The 21814-nt window shown below is 40.3% G+C and overlaps 1 long non-coding RNA gene across 1 annotated transcript in view; it reads right to left on the bottom strand.

The window, feature by feature from the left end:
• Positions 1 to 980: 980 nt before the first annotated feature.
• Positions 981 to 21814, bottom strand: part of LOC109250090 (uncharacterized) — a 43935-nt gene continuing 23101 nt past the window's right edge. Inside the window, exon 3 of the long non-coding RNA XR_002072877.2 lies at positions 981 to 7462. This is a non-coding gene — a long non-coding RNA (uncharacterized LOC109250090). The remainder of the gene's footprint in view (positions 7463 to 21814) is intronic.

The following is a 21814-nucleotide window of genomic DNA, read 5'->3' as shown; positions in this document are numbered from 1 at the left end:
TGTTGCCCACTGTTTCTTTATAACACTATACAATGACATTAAAGAATTAATGACATATACAAAAGATAGAGTAACTATGGTTAATTTTATATGTCAGCTTGACTGGGCCACAGGGTGACCAGCTATTTGGTTAAACATTATTCTGGGTATTTCAGTGAGAGAGTTTTAGGTGAGATTAACATTTAAATTGACATACTTGAAAGAAGCAGATTATCCTCCCTAGTGTGGGTGGGCCCCATCTAATTAGTTGAAGATCTCAATAAAACGAAATACTAACCTTCACCCAAGTAAGAGAAGAATTCCTTCCTGACAGTTCAAACTGAGATATCAATTTTTTTTCCTGCCTTTGAACTCAAACTGAAATATCAGCTTTCCTGTGTCTCCAATATGCTAGCCTTCAGATTAGAACCATACCAATGAATCTGCTGGTTCTCTGGCATATAGACTCACACTAGAACTAAACTATTGGCTTTCCTGAGTCTCTAGCTTGTCAGTTTATCCTGCAAATCTTAGGACTTTCCAGTCTTTATGATCATGTAGTCAATTTCCAATAATAAATAAACTAATCAATGAATAAATGAATACCTTATTGGTTCTAATCCCCTGAAGAATCCTAATACAGTACCTTTCCTAATGTTCAGATGTTGTGTTTCTCAGGTATCTCAAAATGCACATTCAAGGAAATTTTATGAGCTTTTGCCCAGATGTCAACATAAATCATTTGGTGCCATCACCATAGTTCATATACATTAAAAAACAAAGGAGTAGAATAAACATGAACTCCCAAAAGTCATTGCTAAAATGAATATTGTACTATTCCAGTTGTCTTATGTTGATCATCTGAGAAATATGGAGATTAAGTTCCTGGACTGGTAAAATTTTATTACTAGATCAGAAGTTCTCTGGGAAAATAAGTTAGGCTAGAAGTGATTGGCCAGAAAATGGGAAGAGAAAGAAGAGTCTGATAAAAAAAAAAAAAATAGCAATAACTAGCATTTATTTGGTGCCTACTGTACTCCAGACACTTGGCAATCAATTATTCATCCAACAGATATTATCGAGAACTTTTTATGTGCCAGATATTATTCAGGGTGCTAGGGATACAGCTTTGTAAAAATAGACTTGATTTCCTGCTCTTATGGATCTTACAGTTTAGAGAAGGAAGATAGACAAGTAACAAATGTTATGGAGAAAAATAAAGCAGGGAGGAGACAGAGGCAGTACAACTGGAAGGGATCATAATTTTTGGTAGGGTTGTCAGAGAAGACATTACCAAAACCAAGGTAACATTTGATAATAGAGCTGAATGAAGGAAGTGAGGGAACAAGTCATATGGGGGACATTTTTCAGGCATTGGAATCAGTAAGTGCAAATGGCCTAAAGCAGATGGATGTTTGCATGTTCAAAGAACAACAAGAAAATCAGTGGGGCTGGGGCTGAGTTTTTAGCAAGGCAAACGCAGTAGAAGAGAAGGTCGTAAAAATAATGATAGTAATAGTGACATGATAGTAATAGTGTCTAAGTGAGATAACTGGGGCTCAGAGTAGTTTGTAACTTTCCCACAACTTAGCTAGTAGATGATGGAGGCTGGCATAGACCTAGGTATATCCACCTGGGTGAAAAGCTTTGACTCTTTCCACTTTATTACATTGTTTCTCCAGAAAAATCTTCAATATTCTCCAATTGTTTTGTGTATCCCTAGCATAGTATTTTCGGTAAATATTTGCCTTTTTTTTTTACTACCCAACATATCACATATCCTTCCTACTTGGAGGGAAATCCCCAATGTGTGAATCTTGGCTTGCCATAATGAAACCAAATGTCCAGACAGTTCCTTCTCCCTAGCCCACAGCAGTTGGAGGGAGAGCATGGGGCCTGGGTCAACTTGATGCCTACACCCAGACTTTGAACCTTGAGGGTGTAGTCCAAAAAGGCAGGGTTACACAGCCAGATGGGGTGTCTAGCAAATCTAGACAAGCAGCAGTGTCCAGCAGAGGCAGTGGCAGGAGTAGCACTCTGACCAGAGGTGCCTACAGCAGGACCTTGGTTGTATTGCTTGATGCCTCCCCTTTTCTCAGCCTGGTTTTATCGCTGCTAATGATGTTGCAAGACAAAAGAGGTGAGGGAACATCTCCCTTAGTTCCAATGATGTATTCTTGTTGGGAATAACTGTTGCAAGACTTTGGAATGGAAAAAAAAAAAAAAGATTATTGAGTGTACTCTTTAAAATGTTTGTTTCTTTGTTTATCTTGAGAGAGAGAGAGAGAGAGAGAGAGAGAGAGAGCATGAGCAGGGAGGGGCAAAAAGAGAGAGGGAGAAGAGAATCCCAAGCAGGTTCTGCACCATCACCACAGAGCTCACGAATTGTGAGATCATGACCTGAGCCAAAATCAAGGGTCTGACACTTAATTGACTGAACCACCCAGGTGCCCCTTGAGTGTCCTCTTTAATGTACTCTTCCCAGCTATCTCTGCCTTTTATCATTTTTGAGCTATTTTACAACTCAGTAATTTGTAGAAAGCTGGAAATAATACCAAAGATTCTTCTCCATACAAATACAAATCAGTTGTGTCAGAAAGAATGCATTCCCACTTTCTTATATAATTGTGTGGTACTTTGAATTCACCTTTCAACCAGTTATAACTTCTCATCAAGTTCCCCCAGTACTTAATGAGTGAAAATCTATGCCATATCATATTTATTTGTCAATTCATTTCATTATTTTTTATCTGCCGATATGTGTATGGTACCTTAGAGTTTTTCAACCAGTAACATCTTACTGGTGCCCTTAACAATTATTAAGTTATGGGGGCCTGAGTGGTTCAGTCAGTTAAGCATCCAGCTTCAGCTCAGGTCATGATCTAGCTGTTGGTGAGTTCGAGCCCCACGTCGGGCTCTGTGCTGACAGCCCAGAGCCTGGAGCCTGCTTAGGATTCTGTTTCTCCTTCTCTCTCTCTGCCCCTCCCCCTCTAGGCACTCTGTCTCTATCTCTCTCTCAAAAATAAATAAACATTTTAAAAATAAAAAAATAAACCAATAAGTTAAATAAAATCCATGATGCATGTTCATTTTATATTTGTATCAGAGGCAGGATTTTGCCACTTGGAAATATTCTTTAACAATAATGAATAGGAAAATCACATCACTGTCCTGTCTTTGGCTTGGAGCACTCTCTCTCTCTGACCTTCACCAACCACACACAGGCATGCACTTCATGAGACTGGAGACCCAGATGCTGGTCTTAGCTCTCACCTTAACCAGTGAGTTAATTCACACAGCTTCCCTGGACTTTAGGTCCTTCATCTTTGAGATAAAGAGGATGAATTCAATATTCTTCAAGATCCAACTCAGCTCTGACTTCTTATGATTGACTATGTTACATGCCCTTAGGTGTTCTCCCCACTATCTTTTGTGAGTTTTTTGTCCTTTTCCCCAGGACCTGCTGTATTTGGTTCCCTTTATTTCCTCTCTGCCACAGCAGGGCCTATTTTCCTTCTCTTAATTTCCCAAGGTTCGATTCCTCGATATTCAGCTTCCTGTCTTCCCACATCCCGATAAACACACACACACACACACACACACACACACACACACACACACACGAATACAAACCTCTTTATGGGAACCAAAAGACAATAACAAACTTGTAGTTATTATAGGATTACATGGAAGAAACAAGGAATTTCCACTCTGCTTTGCCATTAATCCCTCCAAAAGAACTACCTCAAAACAAAACAAACAAGCACTTCACTAAAAAATAAACTAGTTGAACAAACAAAGCACTTTGATCTCACTACTCAGTTTCACCCAGGGGTAGATAATAATAGCACAAGTGATGGGCGTTCTTTTCTCTTCTCTGTTTCCCTTGCCAGCATCACACTCAGGCTTCCCCAGCTGGGGCAGGAAATGCACATCCTGAGGATCACACTGTAGCTTACATAGACAACTGCTCAGGTCTGCGCAGCAGAACTCAGAAGTTCCTGACTCTTTGCCTGTGCTTCACACAATAGACCAAGAGTCCTTGAGGTCAGTCATCCTCAGGGAATCTGCTGTTACAAAATGCTTTCATGTGTGTTTTTCTGCCAAGTTCACTTAAAAACTGAAATGGTATCTTTTCTATCTAAAGAAAAGATCCAGGAAGAAAGCCAAATTAGATTCTCCAAAGATTTGTTTCTAACAGCAACTTCTGGCCAGTGTGATGTTATTTCTAAGCTTTCTTATGGCTCATAAAATGTCATGGGGTATTTGCAGGTTGAAGGAATTGTGCCAAACAAAAAGGCAGGAAGAACTTCTAGGCCAAGGAAATCCATGTGCAAAGCATGGGCCCTTCAAAGGACCCCAGTGTTCTGAGCATGGGGAGTAAGTCGTTCGATATGGCTGCAGTAAGGGGGCTGTGGAGGGTCAGGAGGGGGAGGCAGAGAGCATTAGGAGAGGGCAAGCCTGCAAAGATAAGGGAGAGCTAGAATACAAGGGCCAAACTGCCACCTGTACTGTCAGGGAGCTCACAAAAGGAAATCTCTGTCAGATCTGCTATCTTGTTAGTTTATAATTCAACAAAACATGGTGACGTGATGTCTGAAACTTCCCCTTTGAGGTACTCGTTCAAATCAATAGCATTTCCCAGAGACAAATACAACATTCGACCCTAAACATTTGCTGGAAAGTATGTCTATGGAAAATAGATGTGTAGTTGGAATTTTTTTCTCTATGCAAACGTGTGATCGTCTTTCTCTCCCCGCACCTCACCCTCCAGCATCAAGAACAAATGGAGCAATTGTCAGTAGAAGTAAACATGCATAGTTGCAGTAACTCCAAATACTTTATGGTACACTAACAACCCAAGAATTTGGATCTAAGAACATGATTGTTTTCTGTCAAGGAATTTCAAATACATATGCACTTGATTGATTTTTGGTCTCCTGGGAGATAATATGAACAGGTAATCCTTCAGTTGCCATGTTTAATGACTAGCACCAGACTCTCTGCAAGGGCATCCCTCCCATGCCTGGTCAACTTATGATGAGGAGAACTGGAAAGAGGGACTGCCATCTTGATAAACTCACATGGTTGCCTGAATCTAAAATCTCCATGCTCCAAGGCACAACTAGCTCTTAAGAGACTCAAGATAGTAGTTTTGCCTTCAACATGCTCCCATCTCATACCTACCTTCGTTCTCATTCTGTTCCTTCCTCACTGAGGCAACCAGGTATCTCAGTCAGCTCAAGCTGCCATAACAAAATACATAGACTGGATGGCTTAACAGGAACTTAATGTCACAGTCTGGAGGCTGGCAACCACAATCAAGGTGCCAACGGGGTAAATGCATGGTGAGAGCCCTCTCTCCTTGAGTTTCAGACAGCTGCCATGAGCTACATCTTCACATGGCCTTTCCACTGTGCTCATCAGAGAGAGAAAGAGGAGATCTCCTTCTCCTTTTTATAAAGGCACTAATCTTATCATAAATTCCCCACCCTTATGACTTCATCTAACCTACATGCCTCTCAATGGCCACAACTCCAAATACCATCACACTGGAGGTTAAGGCTTCAACATATGAATCAGGGGACACACAAATATATAGTGCATTACATTCCACCCCTAGTCCCTCAAAAGTCATGTCCTTTTCGCATGCAAAACACATTCATTCCATCTCAATGGCCCCATAAGTCTTAACTCATTCTAGCATCAGCTCCAAAGTCTAAGGTCCAAAGTCTCATTTAAATATTATATCAAGGCACCTACATGGCTCAGTCAGGTGAGCATCTGACTTCAGCTCAGATCATGATATCATGATTCGTGAGTTTGAGCCCGGCATCAGGCTCTATGCTGACAGCTCAGAGCCTGGAGCCAGCTTCAGATTCTGTGTCTTCCTCTCTCTCTGTCCCTCCCCTGCTTGCACTCTGTCTCTCTAAAATAAATAAACATACATACATACATACATACATACATACACACATACATACATAAATAAATATCATCTCAGTTGGGGGCTCCTAGGTGGCTCAATCAGTTAAGCGTCTAACTCTTGATTTCAGCTCAGGTCATGATCTCATGGTTGTGAGATCAAGCCCTGCAATGGGCTCCGTGCTGAGAATGGAGCCTGCTTGGGATTCTGTCCCTTCCTCTCCCTCTGCCCTTCCCTCACTTGTACTCTCTCTCTCTCTCAAAAAAAAAATCATCTCAATCAGATATGGGTAAAACTTGAGAGATGATTCATCTTGAGACAAAATTCCTTTCTAGCTGTGAACCTGTGAAACCAGACAAGTGATATGCTTCCTAAGTACAATGGTGGGACAGGCATAAAATAGACACTCCTATTCCAAGAAGAAGAAAGAAGAAAGAAGGAAAGGGTGGTGGGTCCTAAGCAACTCCAAAGCCTAGCAAGACAAATTCCATCAGATCTTAAGACTTGAGAAATCCTCTTTGTTTTGATGTTCTGCCTTCAGAACTAGGGCAGCAGCCGCACTTCCAAGGCTTTACTAGATAGGAGTTGCACCCCTAATGTACCCCCAGTGTTTGGGGTTTGGTGGGGCTCCTAAGGTTCCACAGGGCAGCTGTACTCCTGAGACGTGGGTGGGATCTTCCTGGTCCACAAGACAGGCAGCCTTACCCTTTGAAACTGAGGAAGAGACAGCCTGTCTCAGGACCACTGGTGAACATGGCAGTCCTCACAATCTCTTGATCTCCTTCTGGGTCATTCCTTTCTTTCTTTGAACAAAAACACACATTCACAGCCAAACAGGCCTATGGTCTTATCTTCTAGAATCCAAGAAGTCTGGCTGACTTTCTTCATTTTGTCCCAGCTCTGACCCTTCAGTTCAAACTGGCAGTGTTTCTTCTACAATCCCATAACTTTATTGAGTGATAGTGCATTTATGAGCTTGGTGTTCTCTTTAGAACATGCTTTATCATTTTTTGCAATATGGACAAGTGAGAATTATCCAAATTCCCGAGTCTGGTTCCTTTCTATGTAACAATTCCTTCTGCAATTCATCCATCTCTTCTCTCATTTTACTCTTCTTTCCTCTCTCTGTTCTCTCATTCTTCAGTCGTGGGAATCAAGCCACTCCTTCAACACTTCACTTAGAAATCTCCTCAGTTAAATATCTAATTTCATCCCTCAACAAGTTCTACCTTCCACAAACACTAGAACACAGTTCAGCCAAATCCTTTGCCACTTGATGACAAAGATCACCTTCCCTCTATATTCTAATAACATGTTCCTCATTTTAGTCTGAGACTTCCCAGAATCGCCCCTAATGTCCATATTTCTAGCATGCACCTCAAAACTCTTCCAGCCTCTTCCCATTACCCAGTGTCAAAGTATCTTCCAAGTTTTTAGCTATTTGGAGGCTGAGAAGTTCCAAGATCTACTGTTGGCAAGTTGGAGACCCAAGAGAACCAAACGTGTAAGTTCCATTCTGAGTCCAAGTCCAAAGGCTAGAGAAGACTGATGTCCCACCTAAAAGAGAAGCAGAGAAAGAGAATTCTTTCTTACTCAGCCTTTTTATGCTATTCCGGCCTTTGACAGATTGGATGAGGCTCACTCAAAAAACGGAGGACAATCTGTTTACTCAGTCTACTGATTCAAATGTTAACCTCATTCATAAACATCCTCACAGACATGCCTGGGTATAATGTTAAACCAAATATCTGGGCATCTTGGGGCCCAGTCAAGTGGACACATAAAGTTAAGCATCACACCAAGTCAATCCACCTTGACCTGCTTTCTCTTCTTTTCTTCACACGTTTAACTCTAGCTTTACCTGTTTATCACAATTTTCTGGTTTTGTCCAATAATCAGATTCTTCCTAAGATACTGCTTGATTGCCCTAAAAATTACTACTAAGCTATTGATGAGTGCAAATGATTTAACAATTATACTGTCTATTGCATTTAACTTCTCCTTAAGGAAGAAAAAAATTCCTATTGTATTGTGGTAAAATGCATATAGCATAAAATTTACCATTTTAACCATCTTAATATTTTTTTCATGTTTATTTATTTTTGAGAGAAAGAAAAACAGCATGGGCCGAGGAGGGGCAGAGAGAGAGGGAGACACAGAATCTGAAGCAGGCTCCAGGCTCTAAGCTGTCAGTACAGAGCCTGACACGGGCTCCAATTGACAAACCGTGAGATCATGACCTGAGTCTAAGTCAGATGCTTAACTGAGTCACCCAGGCACCCCACCATTTTAACCATCTTAAAATGTACAATTTAGTGAGATTAAGTACCTTCCCAATGTTGCACAGCCATCACCACTATTTCCAGAACTTTTGCAACACCCCAAAAGTAAACCCCATACCCAATAAGTAAATAGTCACTCCCTACTCCCCAGCCCCCCAGCCCCAGGCAACCACTAATCTGCTCTCTGTCTCTACGCACTTGCCTATTCTTGGGTATTTCATATACATGGAATTTTACACCATGTGGCTTTCTGCGGGCTTTCCTTCACTTAGCTAAGGAAGAATGTTAGAAGGTGAAATTGGAAAATAGAATATATTTTGTGATATAAACATTTTGAGGTATCTTTAAAAACACATCAACTTTCTATTTAATTATTTTACCAAGGTTTAGGGAACTCATCTGTGACCCATCTCCCCCAGACATTGCCCCAGACATTATGTTATTCTTTCTTTCCATGGAGGTTTGAAGCAGCCAAACACAAGCTAGCATCAGGCCAGTGTGCAGAATGTGAGGACACCTCAGAGGGCTCATTTCACCCCCATCAGAGAGGCCTTCCTTCTCTCCCAGTGACCTGGCAAAACCATGGGAGTCAGAAGGTCATACAGCCCTGGGGGATAAAAGGATGTTTGCCCACTGACACTTGAGGTCTTGATGAAAATAAAAGCAAGCACATCTCTGGCTGCAAAGTAAATTATTCACGGGCTTTATTTAAAAAGAAAGCATTTATATAAAAAAATGGACATCACTTGAATTCCAAAAATCATTTCCAAAAAAAGAACATTTTAAATCAAATGTGAGTGAAAGAGACTGCATTCACAGTTCACACAGCACAGCTACTGAACTATCAAAGGATCCCAGGTTTGCTGAGATACTGATTTCTACAATGTGGGTGATTTGAAAGGATACACAGCTTTACTGGGAATGTGCTGTGCAGATGGCCAGCCCAGACTACGAGTCTGCTAAGTTTGATGGGAAACGAGCCGTTTGGCAACCCCCCAGTCTAAAGGGTCTGAGAATGGCATGCCAGAAGGCCCTGGGCCGCAGGAGTTGTTCTAAAACCCTAAGCCCTGGAGGCCCCACTTGCGGGTTTCAGCCTGTGTCACAGATTTTATGTGCTGCGAGCTTTCACAGCTTTATTTGGCCTAACCAACGTACCTAAGCAGCATCTTTACTTTCTCAGTTCTTCCTTTTTACTCATCTCCTATTTTTATTAATAACCAGACACAAAGAGGCTACCAATATTTTTAGTCCTGATTTCTACCCTGTTACTACTTATATTTTTGCCAAGATCAAAGTCTAGATTCATCTTCAAATCAGTTCATGTTGTTTTCCTGCTTCTATTTCAAAATATGGACCACATAGTCTTTATAATCTTATTTCATGATGTCTAGCTTAGATTTAATCATATACACAAGCTTCAGTAGCTCACTAAACCATGTGAGGATAAAGGAAGATGTAGGCCTAGTCTGAGCATGAAAGCTTTTCTAGTTTTCTCCTTTTCAGTAGTTTCTGAGGTTTGTAACTGAACAGATTGAACCCTGGTTAAAAGTTCACAATTCCTTTTTAAATAACATCATTTCTTTTTTTATGGGGTCCGTCCGCCTAAAATGATCCCTGTGTTACAACATAGATATTTAGTCGGTTAAGCATCTGACTTTGGCTAAAGTCGTGATCTCGCGGTTCATGGGTTCAAGCCCTGTGTCAGGCTTTGTGCTGATAGCATGGAGCTAGAGCCTGGTTAGAGTTCAGTGTCTCCCTCTCTCTGTCCCTCCTCCAATCATGATCTGTCCCTCTGTCTTTCTCTCTTCCTCTCAAAAATGAATAAACATTTTTTAAAAAGTTAAAAAAAATAAATAAATAAATAAAAAGATATGACTACCTGGGCACCTGGGTGGCTCAATTGCTTAAGTGTCTGACTCTTGATTTCAGTTCAGGTCATGATGTTGTGAGTTCGAGTCCTGTATCAGGCTCTGAGCTGATAGTGTGGAGCCTACTTGGGATTCTCTCTCTCTGTCTCTCTCTCTCCTCTCTCTCTCTCTCTCTCTCTGCCCTTCACCCCCTCCCCTTAAAATAAATAAATATACTTAAAAATTTTTTTTAATTCAAAAGACATGACGACAAGGCCAGGTTACTGGATTTTCACAAATATACCTGAATTTATCCACAAAAATAAATATGTGCCCTTCAAATAGGTAGCAACATTCCAAGGATATTGTTATTGTTTAAAATGATTTTAGAACTCCAGTTAGGAACTGCTTTCCTTCACTCACTGAGGGGATTACTTTGAATGTCCCCAATGGTTAAAAAAAAAAAAAATCTTTTTCTCATCAGTATAAGTTTCATTTCCAGAAAAAACCAAGTCACTCAATAAGGCAGATGGCAATTGACTGAATAAACTGCTTTAGCCTAAATAAAAAGTGACTAAAATAGAAGACTAGCTTTTTCTTTAATATGATTCCTTACATTATTTTCAACAGTAATTTGAAAAAGCGTTCATCAAACAATAGAATGATAGCAGTATGGTGAAAGAAGTGTCTAGACCTCCAAAGCAACTCCACTGAAAAGGAGGACTTTCAATTGAATATATGGAGGGTTTTATTATTATTCTTTTAATGTTTATTTATTTTAAGAGAGAGAGATTGCAAACCGGAGGGGCAGACAGAGAGAGAGACAGAAGATCTGAACCAGGCTCTGCACTGACAGCAGACAGCCCAATGAGGGGTTCGAACTCATAAACAGCAAGATCACGATCATAAGCCAAAGCCGGATGCTTAGCTGACTGAGCCACCCAGGTGCCCTGGAGGGTTTTATTTTTAAGAAAAATAGGCTAGCCTTGTTTCATTTTCACAGAAACACCATATTATTGGTGACTGGATAAGAGAGTTGGCTGTTTTTCAGCTTACTACAGGATATAATTTAACAATTCAATCTTTGCAGTGAACAAAATACAAAACCTGAAATACCTTCATTGAACCATGCTTTAGATATCTTCCAAACCAAAACGTTCATATGGATATACAATCTGGAAGTCAATAGATACACTCTGTGCAACCAATAAACATATTGAATGTACATATGAATATTAACAAAATATTAAAAGTTAGTTCTACCCTCTAGAATTTATACTTTTGGTTTCAAAGCCTTGTTTCCAAAGCTAATTTCATTAAGCATGTTTGTTTGTGACTGGGTTGCAAGAACAGCATATATCAGAATGTCAGGCACTGTACAAATCGATTTAAACAAGTTTTGTATTTCACCCACATAGAGATATTTAATATAAATAAACCTGTGTTTTATTTTTTTATTCTTTTTTTTTTTATTTTTTTTAACGTTTATTTATTTTTGAGACAGAGAGAGACAGAGCATGAACGGGGGAGGGTCAGAGAGAGAGGGAGACACAGAATCGGAAACAGGCTCCAGGCTCTGAGCTGTCAGCACAGTGCCCGATGCGGGGCTCGAACTCACGGACCGCGAGATCATGACCTGAGCCGAAGTCCGCGCTTAACGACTGAGCCACCCAGGCACCCCTATTTTTGTATTCTTATTGATGATGAAAGGAAAAGGGAAATTATTGCACGCCGGGCACCTATTATACACAAGGATTGAACATGTTACGAATTTAATCCTCTCCACATCTCTGAGCTAAATACTTTTATCCAGATTTATAGATAAAGAAACCAAGTCTTAGGGAATTTAAACAGCAGAACACTGGCACATCACTGGCAAGTGGGAAAAACACACTCAGAATTAGCTGACCATGGTCAGAGAAAGAAGTCAAAGGTCACAGCCATTTCCCCCCACCCCCCCAAAAACTGATGTTATCATTCCCCATCATCTTTTTCTCACTAATCTCAATAATTCTTTTGTCATACTTTTCTGCAAACTGAAATAGCGCAATTACCTCCTAATCTGGGAAAATAAAATGTTCTATGAATTTTTATCATGTTATTTATACAAGGAGCCTTTGGAAACCAGTTAAGTGCTTGAACCAGTTAAGTGTTTGGGTGGGACATACAAAAACAAAGCAAGCTAAATAAAGAATTGTTGAAGCAAATGAAGCAAATAAAGCAAAGGAAAAAAAATCATGATCCTTAGTTCAAAAACACTAGCAGCCTTAATCATCTATAGGGGTAATAGGTTAAACATTTAACTTATGAAAAGGATAAAGAGCAGATCCTTCAAATAAAATGTAAAAGGAAATTGAGAATCAACATCAGGATGTTTCATTTGACCTTAGAGACATATTTTACTGGTGACTCTTTTAAGAGTGTTTCTGATTTGTTGTTGTTATTGTCAATGGCCTCGATTTTCTAGCTTATCTCCCAGTTTATTTTGCCTCATATAGTTTGTTCCTTTTTGCCTTTTATTTTCTTGTTCAACCCCTATTGACTGACAATTTGAAAGGAAAGAAACTAAAATAAAGCACCTGGTTTGAGTAATAAATTTTTGTAATTACCCTGATGGATAACAATCCATTTCCAAAATAAATGTAAGCTCCATAATTTACTAATATTTTGTGAGGGTCTTACCTTATTTCTGCAGGGTTTCATGCTCATTGTCATCTGTCTTTACCATTCATCACCCAAACTAACACTAACTACCAAGCTCCTAGAAGGGGTTAAACCTGAAGTGGCTGATGTTTTGACAGTGATATGCTAAAGGAAGGAAGGAAGGAAGGAAGGAAGGAAGGAAGGAAGGAAGGAAGGAAGGAAGGAAGAAAGAGAGAAAGAAAGAAAGAAAAATTGTCTTATTCAGAAATTTAGCCTGGTGAATATTTTATCTGAGGAGTTCTCAAAATCTCAAAATTACTTGCCCAATGCTGGTGTTTTTGGTTTGTTTTCTATAAGCCTCTGTCTGGCTTCATGCTTAAAAGGATATTCAGAAACTTGTGTGCATTGCTCATCTTAAATTGACATCTTATGAAGCTGAGCTGAGTACAAAATTTTCTTTCACTTCAAAGGACATACCACAGGGTACAGAGAAAGAAGGGTTGGGTCCTTCCAGCCAAACATTGCCCTCTGGCACTCACACTCAACTCCCCCGGGATGGAAGAGGGCAAACTCTGGCCCCAGTAGCCCTAGGTAACATTTCCCACAACCCTGACTCATAAATATTGACGTTTGGGAAAAACAAGCACAGAAAAGAAAAAAGAGCTCTACCTCCCCCCCAAAAAAAAGTTGTTTTCAAGTTGAAATGTTCATATATTTTCTAAAGCTTGATTAATATCAAAGATACTGATATAATTTTTAAAAATACCTCATCTTAACATCTTAAAATATAGTTTCATCCATCAATAACTAAAGAACATAGGAAACAAAATTTTTAACAGCGTTTTAGAATTTATTTTTCCATCAGGAAAATAGTTTATCAGGACTGGGTCGATGCAATTTTTCTAAAAGTAACTATAACAATGTTCTCAGAGAACATCTTTTCTGCTGAATACCAATTTTTAAATCATAGTGAATTTAAAATTCTTTATTTTCAGCAAGATCTTTTTTTTTTCCTTTTAAATATTTGTCTCCACCTCTCTGTGCTTCAAAAAACGGAAATACTATAGTTAACTAAGACCTCTGAGAATTCTTCACAGACCCTAGGCCTGTTTGTTTCCATTGTGGAACTACAGCGCCACCTGGTGGTGTATGTGTGTAAATGGCCAAAATTACAAACCAAAATAGAGAATGCCTAGTGTTTAGCTTTTAGAAAATAAAGTATTGGGGAAAAGAATGTGGTATGGCTCTCTTAAATCATAATTGTGGATAGATGTCCTTATAGTTTCTAAAATAATATACCGTAATAATGGTTACTGATGAGTCACTGACATAAATTGACACAATTTTGTTTTAATTTTTTTTTATGTTTATTTATTTCTGAGACAGAGAGAGACAGAGCATGAGAGGGGGAGGGGCAGAGAGAGAGGGAGGCCCAGAATCGGAAGCAGGCTCCAGGCTCGGAGCTGTCAGCACAGAGCCCCACGCGGGGCTCGAACTCACAAACTGTGAGATCATGACCTGAGCCAAAGTCGGTCACTCAACCGACTGAGCCACCCAGGCGCCCCGACACAATTTTTAACATTCATATTTTTTCACAATAATCTCCCTTTTTATGACTTTTCAAATTTTCTGAACACTGTTTCAAATGCATTTAAGGGGAAAAATATCTTTAATAAGTGGCAAAGTAAACTAATATTTTACCAGCCCTGAGAGGATTCTTTTCTGCTTTGTGCCACAAGTACAGTAAGCACCATCAAAAGACCAAAATAGAAAGATGCACTTGTCATAAGATTTTTCCCGAGCTGTCAAATTTTAGCTAACAACAAGTTAATTAGGCTCATTTCCATTCTTAAAAAAGACGTGTTTTTTATATTTTTCCCCTAAAAGCAAAGACAATTTTATATGCCTTTCTTTAACAGCTAACAATACCATTGATGCAAAACCTTGTAGACAAAATGGTGATTCACAGTAACTATAATAGTTTATTATGTGTTCTTAGGACTTTACATCCAATCTCTTATCTAATCCTTTCAACAACTCTATCGAATTAAGATCAGTCTCACCCTCTTACAGAGTATTAACACTAAGGCTTAGGGAGATAAAATAACTTATTCAAGGTCACTCAGCTAATGAGTGACAGAAGGGACTGAACTCTTCAAAGCCCATATTCAGGCTTTGGCACATAGAAAGCCCTCAATAAATGTTGATTGACTCAGTGAATATATGTACCTGTTGCAGGATAGGAAAAGTTAGCCTGGACTAAATCCAGTCTTTTGACTCTCCATCCAGTAATTTTTCCAGTAAAGTTTAGACATACTTCGACTTTTCTCTTGCATCTACATGTAATTATACTCTTCTGAGCCTGCAAAGTGCCTTCTATTTTCCAGAAAAACACAAAGAAGCAATACGAGGCCAGAGTCACCTGAGTCTCACATCTAAGCTGTTTTATTCATGAGGTACTAACAGAATCTTTATAATTTTTGTGCCATAGATCCCTTTGGAAGTCCAGTGAGGCTCCTGGGACCCGTCCCAAAATAATCTTAATAAATATATTAAAAGGGAAATCAACAGTTTAAAATAATATTTTCAGGGGCACAGGGGTGGCTCAGTCAGTTGAGCATCTGACTTCGGCTCAGGTCATGATCTCATGGTTTGTGAGTTCAAGCTCCACATTAGGCTCTGTTGTGACAGCCTGTCAGCGCAGAGATCAGATCCTCTGTCCCCCTCTCTCTGCCACTCCCCTGCTTGCACTCTCCCAAAAATAAATAAATAGTTTAAAAATTAAAATAAAATGTTTTCAAATATTTTTTTAAAAACTAATTTGTAATATATGTACTCATGAATCCATTCAATAATGAAAATAGCACTAGTGGCAGATTTAATAACTACCTTATTGATATAAATGGTATTTTGAGGTATCTGTAACTACTGTAATAAATTAATCATCTGTGACTTCTATTGGTAAGAGAGATATTGTTATATTAATAAGATATCTGATAAAGGGCTAGTATCCAAAATCTATAGAGAATTTAGCAAACTCAACACCCAAAAAACAAATAGTCCAGTTAACACATGGGCAGAAGACATGAATAGATACTTTTCCAAAGAAGGCATCCAGGTGACTAACAGGCATATGAAAAGATCCTCAACATCACTCATCATCAGGAAATATGAATCAAAACCATGATGAGATACCACCTCACATATGTCAGAATGGCTAAATTTAACAACAGGTGTTGGGGAGGATGTGGAGAAAGAGCAACCCTCTTGAACTGTTGGTGGGAATGAAAACTGGTGCAGCCACTCTGGAGAACAGTATGGAGGTTCCTCAAAAAGTTAAAAATAGAACTACCATAGGATCCAGCAGTTGTACTATGAGGTATTTACCCAAAGGATACAAAAACACAGACTGGAAGGACTACATGAACCCCAATGTTTATAGCAGCATTATCAACTATAGCCAAGCTATGGAGAGAGCCCTAATGTCCATTGACTGATGAATGGATAAAGAAGTTGTAGTATATATATACAATGGAGTATTACTCAGCAATCAAAAAGAATGAAATCTTGACATTTGCAAAGACATGGATGGAGCTAGAGTGTATTATGCTAAGTGAAATAGTCAGAGAAAGACAAATGCCATATGATTTCACTAATATGTGGAATTTAAGAAACAAAACAGATAGGGCAACTGGGTGGCTCTGTTGGTTAAGCCTCTGACTCTTGGTTTCAGCTTAGGTCATGATCTCACAATTTTGTGGGTTCCAGCCCAGCATTGGGCTCTGTGCTGACAGTGTGGAACCTCATTGGTATTCTCTCTCTCCCTCTCTCTCTCTCTGCCCCTCCCCTGCTCACACTGTCTGTCTCTCTCAAAAATAGGTAAACTTAAAGAAAAATAGATGAACATATGGGGGGGAGGGGAGGGAAAGAAACCATGAGAGACTCTTTTTAAATTATTTTAAAAAGTTTATTTATTTTTGAGAGAGAACATGTGTGTGTGCACGAGTGGGGGAGGAGCAGAGAGGGGGGGGGGGAGAGAGAGGGGGAGAGAGAGAGAGAGAGAGAGAGAGAGAGAGAGAGAGAGAGAGAGAATCCCAAGCAGGCTCCACACTGACAGCAGGGAGTCCTACGCAGGATGCAAACTCACAAACCCAGGACTGAATCATGACCTGAGCCAAAATCAGGAGTCAGACCGACAGAGACACCCAGGTGCCTGAAATCAGTCTAATCTTAAGAGTTACCTGTAGGGGTGCCTCGCCTGGGTGGCTCAGTCAGTTAATCGTCCAACTTCGGCTCAGGTCATGATTCCCCGGTTCATGGGTTCAAGTCCCTGGAGCCTGCTTTGGATTGTGGGTCTCCTCCTCTGCCTGCTCCTCCCCCACTCACTCTGTGTGTGTCTCTCTCTCTCTAAAAAATAAATTTTAAAAAAACACTTAAAAATTAAAAAGAAAAGAATTACCTGTAGACAAGTCTTTTCAAAAACTAAATTATAAAACAATTCTTAAATTTCAAAAATTCAGTACATATACTTATTTACATTTATATATATTCTCTTGATTACTATGTGAGATATGTACTTTACTATGAATGGTCTGAGGCGAGTCTCCAAAAATAAGCATGCCTGGGTTCTGGGAAGGTATTAAAATACCCTTGCCTTAATCTCATGACATTAATCAGTAAATAGTTATTGACTGCCGATAATAATAATTGCATTTGATTAGCAAATATTTGTTGAACAGCTACTATGTACCACATACTCTTCTGGAAGTGTTAGGAAATTAGTAAAAAAAAAAAAAATGAATAATTTTGTATCATTTGTGTAGCACTTTATAATCTTCGAAGCAGGTCTATATACATCCTTCATTCAAGCTTAATTACAACACTGAGAGAGAGGTAAACAAAGTATGGAGACTTATTCATTAATTCTTTATTTCCACAATAAATGCTACTCCAAACACATGGTGGATACTCAATAAATGCAGACACTGTGTGCTCTGTTCTTATTCCTTAAGCCCCTGAATTAGAGCACTCAATTAAATTTGAATTTCAGATAAACAACAAGCTATTTAATATAAATTTGTCCCATGCAATATTGTCACATACACTGTATTCATTTAGTGGGGCAACCATAACAAAGTACTACAGACTGGGTGACTTAAACAACAGAAATTTATTTTCTCAGAGTTCTGGAGGCTAGAAGTCCAAGATCAAAGTGTCAGTAAAGTGGGTCTCTTCTGAATCCTCTCCTTGGCTTGCAGATGCCTGTTTTCTTATGGTGTCCTCACAGGGTCTTCCCTCTATACCTGCCTGTATCCTAATCTCTTCTTATAAGACACCAAGCATATTAGATTAGGAGGCCCATTCTAGTAACCTCATTTTCTCTTAATTGCCTGTTTAAAGGCTCTATCTCCAAACACTGTTGCAATCTGAGGTACTAAGGGTTAGGATTTCAACATACAAATTTTGGGGGCACATAAGTTAGCCCATAACACAGACTAAAACATTCTCAATTATTTATCTGAAATTGAAATTTGACTGGGCATCCTGTATTTTTATTTGCTAAATCTGGCAAACCTACCTTGTAATTCTCTGGATTTCTCTGCCTCAGAGCTCTCTCCACTGCCGAAACTCAACCATGGGTAGAAACAGGCCAGAAGTGTAGGGAAGTTAAGCATAGTGTGAGCTGCCAGGAATCACCAGCTTTCTCTCTCTCTCTCTCTCTCTCTCTCTCTCTCTCTCTCTCTCTCTCTCCCTCTCTCTCAGAGATAATTCTGAGCTACAAAGTCCCCCAGAGGTTCTCAGTAGGTTAGCGTCCCAGCTGCCCATTAACACACTGCACTGGCTTCCTTCCCTTCTCTAACTCTCCTTCTCTGAGAAGTAAGGGAGATGATTCATTTTCAGAAATACCAAATAAAAGCTGTGCTGTCTAGTGGTTTACAACATATTGGAAATGTGTACAAACCCTCACCCCCCCCCACCCAACACACACACACACACACACACACACACACACACACACACACACAATGGAGTCCCAAACCCTTAGACACTTCACTTCCTGGTTTTTCCCCCTATCACTTTCCCAGGCTTATTTTCCTGGGCTTTGCAATGAGCATGTGCCAAAGAACAAAGGAGAGACTGAAAATCTGTCACCTCAAGAAATGTACATTTGTTCCACTCAGACTACTTTTTACCTTACATGGGCATCGACGATATCCCGGAAAGTCTGTAACCTCTGTAGTTACAGCCAATGAGGAATCAGAGGAGGGACTTTCACACGAGGAGATAAACTGACTAACTGCCTCCAGTGTGCCTGTCCATCAGACACCTGCTCTCGTGCTTCACTGCGCTCTGAGTCTCTGAGCCCCTCCTTTGACTGGGTCAGTGGGCTCACTTCTCAAACCTTCCCACTCCCCTTCTTCACTTCCTGGAGTCATCTCCCAAAGAAATCTTCATATTTACATCTTTGTCTCAGCATCTGCTTCTGAGAGAACTCAACCAAAATGCTTATTGAACTAAATCCTCATTTTCAGATGAGAACTTTGGGGAGGATAGCAGATGTTGACGAGCATGGGGACGGATAATGCTGGGCCTTCTTTCCTTTATTTAGCACTGCCTCAAGTACCAATCATTAAAGTCCTGTCCTGTACCAGGCCCTGGGAGAGTCCCTTTACAGTAGCTCAGTTAATCCTTTCAACTACTCTGCATGGTAGCTACCTATTGTCAAATTGCAAATGGGGAAGTGGATGCTCAGAGAGATTTTCTGAAGTCGCATGGCCATGGCGACTGTCTTTTCCTTTGCTTAAGTGAGTTGAGAATACATACGATCTACATTTGAATAGCTAACTGCAAACACAAGACGGTGGGTGGAAGTGTATGACAGGTAGCTCAGAGAGGAAGTCCTACCGGAGTCCAAAGAGGGATGAGGGTGAACAGCAGGGAAATCTTCACACAGGAGATGGGACCTGGGCTGCGTCTTAGCACATAGGTTAGCTTCAGCTGTGAGAGGAAGGGTAGGGAGAGCGTTCTGGGGTGGATGGGCTCAGTGCAGAAGCAGCACTGGGCAGGTGTGCTGTGACTGTAAACACACGGATGGCCTGAGGATATAGGATATAGGGGACAAGGCCTTATTGTAGAGGCCTGGGAATGCCAGGTAAGAAATACGGAGTTCTTCTAAAGGCTTACATGGAGCAAATGAAGGTCGTTACAAGAAGAAAATTGACATGATCAAAAGAAGATTTTATCATGTCATCTGGGAGTAGCAGGCAGGCTAGCTTGAAACAGAAAGACTATCTAGTAGACCCCTGACAGTTCATGCCTATGATAATAAAGACCTAAATAAGAATAATAAACAGGAAGGTACAGACAGCGCTACAAGGAAGGAATTATCAAATCTGAGTCATGGAAGGGTCAGGGAGAAAAAGAATAACGAAAATTCCTTTACTGCACCACGGTATGGGGGAAATGGCACCTGAACAAGAAACTGGGAAGTTGGCTTTAAGAGGATAAGCAAACCAGCTCACTCAGGGTATGATCATTTCTCTGAAAAATTATACTCTAAGATTTTCTGAATGATCTGGAATTTTGACTATGTCCCCAGCTACACAAAAGTAACTCAAACCTATGGGTGAGGCACTTATCTCTTCTCTATCCTCCCTATTCCACCCATGACCTTGCCTAGCACCTAAGACCACAATCAGTTAGTTGTTAACTGTAAAGGACATCTGTTGTTTCTGTTTGCCCAATATCACTCCACCCCCCTCCCCATTCATCTGGTAATGGCATTTGTCTTCCCACTAAAAGATTCATTCCATGCTGTACAGGAGGGCCTGAATGCTGCCCCCCCCTCCCCCGACCCCTACCTCACTCCACCTCACCCAACCCCACCCACCCCTAGCCCAGCTACAAAAACAAGCACATAGCCCAGACCTGGCCAATTAGACCACCCTGTACCCACTCCACAGCACAGGTTCAGGAACAGGCATGTGGCTGGAGCCAAGCCAATCATTAATTATAATTGTTATTAAGAAATAATAAGGAATTAGGGCACCTGGGTGGCTCTGTTAAGTGGTCGACTCTTGATTTCAGTTCAGGTCATGATCTCAGGGTTGTGAGATTGAGCAAGGCATAGAGACTGCTTGTGATTCTTTCTCTGTCTGTCTGTCTGTCTGTCTGTCCGCCTCTCTCTCTCTCTCTCTGTCCTCCCCTGTGCCCTTTTGCTCTCTCTCACTGAAAGAAAGAAAGAAAGAAAGAAAGAAAGAAAGAAAGAAAGAAGGAAGGAAGGAAAGAAAAGAAAATACTTCTTTCTGCTACAATTAAGGTCCATAGTAGGAGTTCAGGGTTAAAAATTAAGGGTTAAAGATCAAAGGATGAGAGGAGGTCTAGGAAAGAGATAAGAGAAGCAGAGTCTCAGCAAAATTGTTTGGGCCCTGGGTCCAGCCATATCTGAAGTTAGCTGAACTTCTGAACTTTCCAACTACATCAACAAATTCTCTTTTTTTGCTTTGAGAAAAAGAAATTATATTTCAATCACTTACTACCAAAAAAACGTTTGGGGCGCCTGGGTGGCTCAGTCAGTTGAGCGTCTGACTGTGGCTCAGGTCATGATCTCCCGGTTTGTGAGTTCGAGCCCTACTTCAGGCTCTGTGCTGACAGCTCAGAGCCTGGAGCCTGTTTCAGATTCTGTGTCTCCCTCTCTCTGACCCTTCCCCGTTCATGCTCTGTCTCTCTCTGTCTCTCAAAGATGAATAAACGTTAAAAAAATTTTTTAATTAAAAAAAAAAGTTTTTATATAGTTAATTTTACTTACTAGCTTTTTACTAAAATGTGTCCTGCCTGTGCCAACAGCCCACATCATCTTAGAGATCATTTTATTGAAGTTTCTTCATTGGCCACCCTAGGTGTGTTATTCTTCCTCTCAACTCTGCCTCCCACACCTAGTTATTTGCATTTACTTTGAAGAACATTTAAAAGTTCTAGCAGCACACCCTCCCACATGTGACCACTAAGAAAGGAGGATCTCCAGAAAAGTTTCCAAAAAGACGAAAGCAGCAATGGCTCAGCCCAGGTAACAACTGTAGCCCTAGCCAACACCTTGATTTCAGCCCAGCGAATACCTGAGCAGAGAATCCAGCCAT

This window comes from Panthera pardus, unplaced genomic scaffold (genome assembly GCF_024362965.1).
Source record: "Panthera pardus isolate Hobbes unplaced genomic scaffold, ASM2436296v1 HiC_scaffold_13, whole genome shotgun sequence".
Classification (NCBI taxonomy): Eukaryota; Metazoa; Chordata; class Mammalia; order Carnivora; family Felidae; genus Panthera; species Panthera pardus.
This window is presented reverse-complemented; position numbering and strand designations above follow the sequence as displayed.